Consider the following 11,785-nt stretch of genomic DNA (forward strand, 5'->3'; position numbering starts at 1 on the left):
TACGCAATTCTATATTTAAAAGTCATTGTCCTGCTGAACAATTCTCAAGCTCCATCTCATAACAAGTTGAAGCTAACAAGGAAAATCAAGGGTTGAGCTGAAAAGCGTAGATATGAAGTAAGAAGGAACATTTTTATTCTTGAATCAGGGACGGGTGGTCTCAGTAACCTTCTAGAAGTTCTTCACCAGCCTATTCTATGAATGTTCAGAATAACAAAATACTTCGTTCACCTAGTCTCTAATGAGCCAACGATAATTTGTTTGGTAATGGGTGGCTTCCTCTACATGCCGATTTGGGGATCCAGGATTCTTCCATCTGTTAACCATCCACCATCACCTGGGGCCTTGCAGGTTTCCCCTTGCCAGTGAAGGAAATCGGGGAAAGAGAGAAAAAAAAGACTCCTAAGCCACAGAATCCTCAGCCTGGAGGAAGACGGCCCTTGATTCTATTACTCAACATTTTTTTTCATGAAAAACTAGTTTTGTGGCCCCAAGTGGATGAAGGAGAGTTGTCACCTGTTGGCCTGTCAACAAGAGTGGTGTGTCAAATGTCATTTCATCAACTATCCAGACAATAGAATCTAAATCATCTCTACTTAATTCACTAATTTCCAAAAGTGGTAGGTCAGCTGGCATCAGTGAGCAAGTGAACTGTCAGATGTGTGTGTGTGTGTGTGTGTGTGTGTGTGTATGTATGTGTGAGAGTGTGTGTATGTGTATGAGAGTGTGTGTGTATGTGTGTATGTATGTATGTGTGTGAGTGTGTGTGTGTATGAGAGTGTGTGTGTATGTGTGTATGTATGTATGTATGTATGTGTGTGAGTGTGTGTATGTGTGTGTATGTGTGTGAGAGTGTGTATGTGTGTGAGAGTGTGTGTATGTGTGTGAGAGTGTGTGTGTATGTGTGTGTATGTATGTATGTATGTGTGTGAGTGTATGTGTGTGAGTGTGTGTGTGAGACTGTGTATGTGTGTGAGAGTATGTGTATGAGAGAGAAAGTGAGTGTGTGTATGTGTGTGTATGTATGTATGTGTGAGAGTGTGTGTATGTGTATGAGAGTGTGTGTGTGTGTATGTATGTATGTATGTGTGTGAGTGTGTGTATGTGTGTGAGTATGTATGTGTGTGAGAGTATGTGTATGAGAGAGAAAGTGAGTATGTGTGTGTGTGTGTGAGAGAGAGAGAGAGAGAGAGAATGAGAAGGTGTGTTTAACCACTACTATTTCTTCATATATAGAATATGTTGGGAACCGTGATGATTTGTATGAGCTCACCGCAGGAAGTGGCACTATTAGTTGGAGTAGGTGTGGCCTTATTGGAGTAGGTGTGTCACTGTGGGTGTGGGCTTTAGGACCCTAATCCTAACTGCCTGCAAATCAGTCTTCTACTAGCAGCCTTCAGATAAAGATGTAGAACTCTCAGCTCTGCCTATGCCATGCCTGCCTAGACACTGCCATGCTCCTGCCTTGATGATAATGGACTGAACCTCTGAACCTGTAAGCCAGCCCCAATTAAATGTTGGCCTTATAAGAGTTGCCTTGGTCATCGTGTCTGTTCACAGCAAGAAAACCAAAAACATTTAAAAACTGATAGCCTTTGTAACGATTCGAAAATTGTCAGCATCTACATGGAGCTTGAAGGTGTGTGCTAGCCGCTCTGCCCTCCTGGAAAGGCCTCCGATGCAAGTGCTGTCTTTTATGTTATTATACATCTGAGCTCGGGAGTTCCTGGATGAATACATCCTGCAGACGAAGGGGGCTTGTTAGTTGCTGGTGCAGGGTAGCTACCTTGAGAAGTTGCTCGCTTTTACTCATTTCCACAAAAGAGCTACTCGAGCCCTAATGTCACTTTGCCCAATTAAATATACAAATGGCAAGGGGCCAAGTTAATTGTACCTCCTGGGACTTAGACTAACCCGGGAAAGAAGCAGAGCAGGACAAATGGCCAAAGCTTACACTTCGCCTTTGCCTTCATTTGCCCTTATGGGGATATCGTGACCTGGATGCAAGGTGGGTTGGTCCTGAAAAGCTGTAGCTCTTTCTCCTCATTATGGAAAAGTTGACTGAATATTAGCCAGGCCTGGAGAGAGAACTGGCCGAGACAAGGCCATTACAGAGCAGTGAGCAGCACACACAAACGTTGATGATTCAAATTCGCTATGTCCCAGAGAAAGGTCACACATAAAGCGTTCCTGAACAAACCGTCCACAAGGAAAGTCTCTTGAGGAAAAACACCAGTGATATTTAAGAAATATTTACAATGATTCAAACAATGGTCCTCTCCATCTGGCTAAAAGCTCTTAAAAATCATCCTGGGGCTGAGAAGAGGCCTCTATCAGTACAGTGCCTATGCAAGGCCCTGAACTCCAATCCCTAGCACACACGCACAAAAGCAAGAGATGGCAGCATGTGTCTGTAAGAGACAGACAGACAGACATGCACGCATACACATACACACACACCAAGTATATACATGCATACACATAAGCCCATATACCAAGTACATGCACATGTACACGCATCACACGCACACCATTCTGGAAGCTTTGTTCCCCTCCTCTTCTGCTAATCTACCTCTTCAGTGAGTCAATACTTCTGCCCTAGACAATGTCAGCCAAGCAGTTAGCATGTCCAGATAGAGAGTTTCTCTAAAGTTGAGCGGCAACAGGACAAAACTGGGCCTGCAGCATATCCGCATCAGACTCCCCACAAGCTAGTGATGTGCCCCACAAAAGGAAAGAATGCTGGCGAATTTATCTCCGAGTGATGTCACAGTTTCCAACTAATTTCCTCCTCAGACAGCTCAGACTGCTTCTTTTCCTGGAGCCCTTTCCCAGCATCACGCACCTCCTCTTGCTAGCGAGGGAAGCAAAAGACAGCAGCTGAGAAAACACTCCAATCTCCTGAATAGCCCTGCCTGGCTGCTGCTGCCTGGGTGGGTAGACAGTCTGTCTCCCCAGTGAGTGATGGAGAGTAGGGGTGCAGTTTGGGACAAGGTCCTTTCCTTGGTTCTGGAAGTCTCAAGGGACTAAAGTTCTGGGAGGTTTTCTTGGAAAAGCAGAAAATTAAATTCTTAACGCTGTCAAGTATGCAGCAAAGTGAATTTCCTTCCACTTTTTAAATTGGGGTTTTTGTTTTATGTGCTTGGGATGCAGCTCCTGGGTGCTCTTTGTAGTTTTAAAGGCTCCTATCTCTACATTGTCATACGTGGGGAATATACTGAGGTGCTATGCTGTGCATCAAGGCCTTTATGTTCCTGTCAGACTGCAAGTTACAATATACCTGTGAGACAAAGGGACTCTGGGGCTTTGTCTGGAATTGGGGGTCCCTTCCCAGTCTTCACAAAAAGAACAACAGGCCCAGAGGGAAGATCTGAAAACAAACTTCCAAGTCCCAACTGAGCAACACGGGCATGTAGCCCTGATGTGTACTACAGCTCTGACCACCTACCACCAACCACACTCAGCTTTGCCAAGGCCGCTTGTTAGACACACAACTCAGAAAGACACACAACTCAGAAAGACACACAACTCAGAAAGACACACAACTCAGAAAGACACACAACTCAGAAAGACACACAACTCAGAAAGACACTCAACTCAGATTGACACACAACTCAGAAAGCGTTAGGCAGATGACCTAGGGTGACTTTTGCTTCATTCGGGAATCTCTTATCATCCTCTCGCAGTTCAGGTAGACATAAGCACTCAATGGCTTGGGCTTTACTATTTTTCTTGCTGAGACGGGATCTCATGTAGTCCAAGTTAGCCTTGATCTCACTACGTAACCGAGGCTTCCTTGAACTCCACATGCTCCTGCTTCCATCGGCTGGCCACGCCCGTGGGAGTGGAACTCAGTGGAATGAAGTGGTTGCTAGGCATCGCTTGACCTGTGACTTACATCAGAGACGCCCAGGCAGGAGGATTGTATGAGTAAAGTAGGTAGGTCCCTGACCACTGTACGTGGCTCAATGTGTTCCAAACACAGGAGCTGAGCAAGAGACACTGAGCCTGTACAGCACAGGTGACCACACGCACAAGTGATGAAGAAAGGTGACCGGAAAGCAGATGCTCGCCAAAGCCAGCAAGATGCAGGGTGTGTCTTCTCCATCCCGTAGTGAGGCTTTCAAGGGAAATAAATCATGTATAAGAAAAGACAGACGGCAGGAATGGGAAGCTGGCTAAGGGTGCCTGTCAAAGCCAAAAGTAGTGTGGAGAAAGGGGAAAGATGACTAAACTTAATGTCTTTATTTCTACTGGAAGGGGGCCTTAAACATCCTTTATACAGAGATAACCAAAAGAGAGCAATGACGGATTTGGGGTGGGAGGAGCATTATTTTCAAGGCCAGGCTGTTTAGCACTCTCCTTGTATTCGTGGTAATTTGATCGTTTGGTCACGCCTCCCAATAAGTGAAATGTTACACTGGAGTATTTGCGTAAACCTCACAGCTTCAGATACAGTAGGTCGCCGAGTGATGTTTGCTAATGGTGCACATTCAGTAATTCCTATAATGTGAAATCTCAGCCAGATTTAATGTTTCATTTCCCTGGGATTCACTCTGAAATTATTACAGACATTATGTATTCCACTCCCCGGACTTGAAATTAATTTCAAAACCAAGAAAAAGTACATCCATTCATGGGCCTTGAGGGAGTTTAGATCAGTAACGTTCCATTTGTCTGAAGTTTCTGAAGTTTGAAATACCTGTTCGCTCTCCCACATTTGATCCAGATTGAAGAAAACAAGGTGCCATTACCAAGACTTTCGTTTCTGGGAGGAAGGGGGGTGCACTGATTGGTGACCTTGGATATCGTTTCACGAGTTAATTCCCTCACAAGGGGAGACAGAGCATCAGCAAAGTGCCTGAGGAGGAAGCATGAAGAACTGAGATCAGTTCCTGGAGTCCACAAGCTGGGCACCGTCAACATTCCAGCATGGACACAGAAGGGGCTCATGAACACCCTTCCAACTGAGGAAGGAGCTGCACACAGGAGAAAGACGGTCCGTTCTCGTCAAGGTTGTAGCAGCCCGTCACTTGACCATGCTCTAGGAAGAGTATACAAAAGAGCAGGACCTGTGCTCAATGGGTTATTTAGAAAGAAGAGGGCACAAAATTGGGAGGGCAGGGAAGGGAAGGTAGAGCTTTGAGGAAGTGAGGGTAACTACGGCCAAAATACACAGCATGAAATTCTCAGAGAGTTAGTTAAGATGTGTTAGCGTGCTCTAAAACCTGGGCAGGGGGACGTGAACTTGCAAGGCCATCACTGTGGTGGTAGATAAGGTAGGCTTCTCCTGGGATCAGCAGTCAACTGGTTTAGTAAATTTAGGAATCTCCAAGGCAAGTGAGAGAACCTGTGTCAGAAAACAAGGTGTAGCTCCTAAAAACAGCACCCAGGGCCTGGTTTCTACATGTACATACACATGTACACACATGTGTGTGCACACACATACATTCTCTCATACACACACATACACATGCACACAAATGTGTGGGCACACACATACATTCTCTCATACACACATACACATGTACACACATGTGTGGGCACACATATACATTCTCTCATACACACACATACACATGCACACACGTGTGTGGGCACACACATACATTCTCTTATACACACAAACACATGCACATACACATATTCTCTCATATACACACAAACACATGCACACACGTGTGGACACACACATACATTCTCTCATACACACACAAACATGTGCACACACACATACATTCTCTCATACACACACAAACACGTGCGGGCACACACATTCAATCTCTTTTTCACATTCACACACACACACACACACACACACACACACACTTTTTCAAAGCTATACTAAGTCTCCAGGCTTTATGTCTAACTGGGGACACTTTTATGCAGTTAGTACGATACGAACTACAGGCAGCTCACGTAATCAGCCAATAAGAATGGTGGAAAGCTATCTCAGCATCTTCTCGGTACAACTCTCTGTCACAGGAACAGAATCCACAACACGCACGGCTTTGATCGATCAGTCAATGCATTAGCAATGCCTCCGACACCTGGCCCACGTAGAAAGTCCGATGGCTGGACAGACTCCAAACATTTTACAATAAAGCAACCAGACCTGTGTTAAATTGTGACCCAAAACTCTCAGATACTAAATCTTTAATGTGCTACGCTGGCAACTCTCACCAAATTTGAATTAAAAGAATATTTTCCACACAAAGCTTTGAAAGGATTTGTCCCCTGAATAGTTTTCAAGAGTTTAGCCTTTGCCTGGGGCCCACGTCTTGCAGTCTAAACTGCACTGGAGCGGAGGTGGGGGAAAGACATAAAGGGACTAATTCACAAGTTTTACCCCAAAATGATTGACAGCTGTTTGGGAGTTCAATCGCACTGAGGTCCCATTAGGTTCAAAACATCCTGGGTCTTGCAATTATCTAATAGATTCCATAAAGCCTTGTTAGCAGAACCCCCACCTCCCAGCCCGGAACTCACACCCTCGTAACTACCTCTAACTGTGCCCAGCAGTACTGGAGCAGGAACGGAATCCAAGGGTTTAGCTCCTCCCACACGGGCTCATTTACATCTGCTTGACCTTAGTTGTCCCCCTCTCTCCTTTGCTCACCCCAGTGACTGATGGCTGGGGTGACAGGTGACATGGATATTTTAGTTTCAAGAGAGCAGACTAATGGCGTAGACATTTGCCAAAAGCAATAGACGCAAGCTCTGGAAATTCAAAATCGTTCTTCACCAGAGGACTTTAAAATGATGAAAGACTTTTCAAGCCAGAAGACCCTTAAAGATCATCCAGAAACTCGATCTCATTCCTACAGTAAAAACCAAAATCAACAGACACTGAAAGGAAGATAAAGTAGACGCAAAGCCCTCCGTGGAGCAAGGCTGCCTGAGAGGACAGTCGCCTCTGACTCCCTCCCAGCCCCTCGGGCTCTACCACTCCATTCTCTCCACTGCTCTACGGTCCCTGCGCAGAGTTCCGGAAAGCAGATAACACGGCTCCTGCCTCCGCACCCTCAGCACAGTTCAGAATAGGAAGTGTGGATTGCAGTGAAGGTTGTTCGTTCATTTTCTTCTTCTGCAAAACGAAAATAGCTCTGTCATTAGATGCAGGAGAGAATGCAGGGAATCCGGGGCGGTAACTTCTGATGGGATGTGAAATACGCAACCACGGAAACCCGGAAATGGTTCTCTGTATACCATATTACCGTAGGTTCCAGCTGTGTGTACACACGGGGTGTATACTGGAAGAATTCTTGAGTCAGCATATTGGAGAGGCGTACACATCTACGTTTACTCCAGCGTTCTATTTATGATAGCCAAGATATGTAACCAGCCTAGATACCATCATCAGATGAGTGAAGAAAATTATATATTCACATGTGTACGAATTATGCACAATGCCATTTCACTTAACCATAAACAGGAATGAAATTATGAGATTTTTTAGGAAAACAGATGGGTCATTAAGCAAAATAGGCTACACTCAGAAAGGCAAATGCAGTGGTTCCTTTAATAGTTAGACTCTAGACTTAAATTCATATACGTGTGTATATGACAAGAAAGTTAAATAGGGGTTATTAGGAAAGAGGAAAGGCATCATTGGGAGGAAAGAATGCTAGCAACATATGTTGCATGCATGTATGAAAATGTAATAATAAAACCCTTTAATGCTTACAACTCTTACACACTGACAGAACATACACAAGGAAATGTTTTATCTTACTCTTATCTTGATGTGTCTTATTACCACACATTTTTATGGACAAGAGAAGAAGGGAAGCCTAGAGAAAATATCAAAATTTCTAGAAAGTTCACCAACCGTGTGTATTTATTCACACTCCTACCTACACTGGGAATGATTAACGTCATGAAACTGAGATGGGGGAAGATTTCAAAGGTTTCAACGTCCAAATTGGGCTTCAATAATGGATGTGATAAATTTATGTTTTACAAAGAGCCAACTATTTCATAGACATTGTCCTATAGTACTAAGAACATAAAAATATACAGTATAAATACAGACTTACCGTTTCACAATTTAACTAATTTTAAGAAGATACAGATGATGAAAAGAAATATCAGTTTCAAAAAATAAATTCATAAAGGAAATAAGCACCTTGTTGTAAGGAGCTCACAGACAGCGTGAGTTTGAGGAGTTTGACTGAGGGAGCAATAATTAAACCCAAACAGAACAGAGAAGAAGCCAGTGAGGGAAGGGCAAGGCTTCAAGGAGGGCCATGGTGGGTACAAAACTTCCAAAAGAGTGAAGACACGCACAGAGCAGGACTCCTACAAATGACCAAGGGCTGACACAATCAGGACACCATCAAAAGAAGGAAGAAAATAGAATAATGTGCAATCAGAATGAAAGGGGCCTGGGGCTCTTCAGGCCGGAAGGACTTTGAATTTTATGCATGTTTAGGAAGCCACTAAAGGGTCCAACTCAAGGAATGACTGGTCCAATCTATGGATTTTAAAGGTCACAAGAAACACAGACAGAAGCCAGAGCAGCAGGGGGTGTACTTAGAGCTCCACATAAGTACATGTTTAGGTATGGGCGGAGGGGATGGGGAGCACGGGAAGCTAGTCTAGAACTAGAACTAGCCACATGTAGTAAGTAATATACAGAAAATGGAACTCTAACTAAATAAATGAACTGCTTCTAGATCTCCAATGTGATTTAAGAGGTGTCAATGGCGTTGGCTGAGAGGGAGAACAGACATGGTGGTAAGCCAGGGTTCTATATCAGCACCATATGTCACTAGAAAAATGAGACATGATGCCCACAGCAACTGAAGGACTCGTGTACATTACAGCACAAGCATTTGTAATGAAACCACAGTTTTTACAGTCACTCTGTAAAAATAAGTTCATAATATGTTAACTGAGAAAAGAAAAGCTGACTGCTATAATCCCAGCACTTGAGAAGAGGAAGCAAGAAGAGCATGAGTTCAAAGCCTGCCTGGGATGTCTAATGGGATCTTGTCTCAAAAGAAGTTAATACATACATACATACATACATACATACATACATACATACATACATTTGTATTATACAGACTAGTTTATACAATATATGAATACATACTAGTTTATACAACATATGAATACATATGAATATTTACATACATAAATAACAATAAAATGAAATATGTCAAAATATTTATAATGATAATCTTAATGGTAAGATTACAATTTTTTTCCTAGTGGATATTTTCATTTTCCAAATTCCCTTATCAAACATGTGTATCATTATTATTGTTATACACACACATATATATACAGAGAGAGAGAGAGAGAGAGAGAGAGAGAGACAGAGACAGAGACTTTTCCAGAGGTTTGTCTAAGCCAGCCACACACAAGGCATAGGCAATCCATGACCCTGAGGGTCAATAACTACAGTGAATGTTGTGTTCTTTTAACTGAGAGTCTTGAAACCCATTCCTACCACATTATCCATAGAGTGATAATGAGACATATGTCTTCATGTGACATATACATTTGTTTCTAAAGATGATTAACAGACAACTTCAGATCTCCTGTCTCCTGAATGTGTGGCCAAAAACTTCTGCAGAGCCTTTTGTCCACTTCAGCCAAAGTACACTTCTCTGATACCACGAATACCACCACTAGTCAAGATTTTCTCTGAACTAACCATCCTCACAGGCAGAGCAAGAGACCAGCAGTCTCATGGTGTCATGAGCTCCAGCTTTGCCTATCTGCTTAGCTCTTACTTTATATTTCTTTAATAAGAATCAGATCCTGTGATTCCACTACTTGAAGACAGGCTTCAATGTTCACATTCCTGGGCAAGGTTACCCCTTAGTTCAATTCACCTAATCAAAGATTTTTGCAATCCACCTGAATACTTGATGCCTAGATATTAGGAATTTCTACAGAGAGAAGGGAAGAGTGAGACCCAACAGAAGTGGGAAACAGATGCTTACCAAATCTCTTCTGGGCACTAGCCACTGCTCACATTGCTGTAAATACAAAGTTCACCTGACCCTGTGGGCCCAACAAGACAGAGACATTGTCCCCAACAAACATCTAGTAAGCATACGCTAGATATGTTCAAAGGTCTTCTGGCTCCTGGTGATCCTGCAAAACCAACCACACAAACACTTACTCTCATGATGCTAGCTCAGAGTTCTTGGACACAAGCAAGAAGTAGTTTTTCGAGTGAAGGTCGAGAATGGCAGATAATGGTGGGCATCATGGAGAGAAACGAAGCAGCAAGGGGCCAGCAAGGAAGAGTCACACAAGGCATGACAAGGCCCAGTCTCCATGCCTACACTGCTTGCTTCATTAGCCCCTGCTTCTTTTCTATAGGATATTGGCTCCTGAGAAAGCTCATTGGATCAATAATTTCTTCTGGTGTTAATCCTGCCAACAAGCCCCAAATACCCTAATGAGTAAATTTGGGTATACAGTTGTTACCCCACTGTGAGTCAAGGGAATTCCATTGATGTGTAATTGTTCACCATGATTGACTTTCAAATATATGTGAATTCAAAACTCTCAAAACTCCCACAACCCTGTTGATGTTCAAACAAACATAAAATGATAATCTCACCCTATAAGATGAATTCTGGGGAACCCCAGGCTCCATGAAGCAGAGGCCACATCGACTTGCATTTCTGGAGGAAGAAAACAGAAACATAAATACAGTATAAAGCTCTTTCTCCAACAAGCTTTTGGAGATTCTTTGAAAGCATGAGGACTTGAGTTGGACCCCTAGAACTCACATTATAAAGTCTAGGCATGTAGGTGGCATGGTTGTCATCCTAGTTCTGGGGAGGCAGAAGACAACAGAGCCCTGAAGCTTACTGGCCAGCCAGCCTCATCTAAACAGTGAGCCCCAGACTTCAGGAGGAGAACATGGCTCAAAGCACTAGGTCCCTGAGGAGTGACACAGAAGGCTCAGTCTGGCCTCCTCATGCATTGGCCTTGTGTGAACACACACACACACACACACACACACACACACACGAGAAAGAGAGAGAGAGAGGCAGAGTCAGAGACAGAGAAACAAAGAGAGACAGAGAGACAGGCATAGGTTTTTCTTCCCTTGCCCTTTTTTTCTTAAGTATTCTGTTGCATTATATTTTCCTTTGTGTAAAGCAAGGGTTGGTATTTTCTTGTTCAATACACCTTTGCATATTTATAAAATTCCATCTTCAAAGCATAGCTGACTACATTTGGAACTCGTAGTCCATACCTATGTGCAAAAATGTTATGAAAAGGTCAGCTTGTCTGAATTTCCCAGTTTCTTTATAGACAAATATGGCCAGGTCATGGTCTCAGCTGGAGTAAATGAGCCCCACTGTAGCTTAGCAAAGAGATGAACTGGGGCAAACAGAACGAATATTAATTTTTGTCGAGAGAAAATCAAACTTATCTAAGAACTTTATTGGCAGAGATGAAATTAGTTTTTCTACAGCAAATAGTTAATGGAGTTGAGGGATTGCTCTACTACCCAAGAGGGAAAGGAAGCCCACTGGAGTCTGGATGCTTTCTTATTCACAATAGCATACCTAACTCTCAAAACCAAGTAACATTTGTCTCTGTACTGTCACTTAAAATCAACAACTACCACCTAAGGTTGGATAATCTTAAAGTGCCCCGCCCCTGGTAAACACCAAATTATTAAAGCAAGCTTTCTAGAAGGTCAAGAAAACGGTTAGTATTTGTATTGTATGTAAAGAGCTAGCCTTGGCCTGTATTAAAACAAAATTCGCTCTAGAGGGTAATAGGCCCGAAGCATTTGAAT

This window comes from Rattus norvegicus, chromosome 18, assembly GCF_021556685.1.
Source record: "Rattus norvegicus strain SHRSP/BbbUtx chromosome 18, alternate assembly SHRSP_T2T, whole genome shotgun sequence".
Lineage (NCBI taxonomy): Eukaryota > Metazoa > Chordata > Mammalia > Rodentia > Muridae > Rattus > Rattus norvegicus.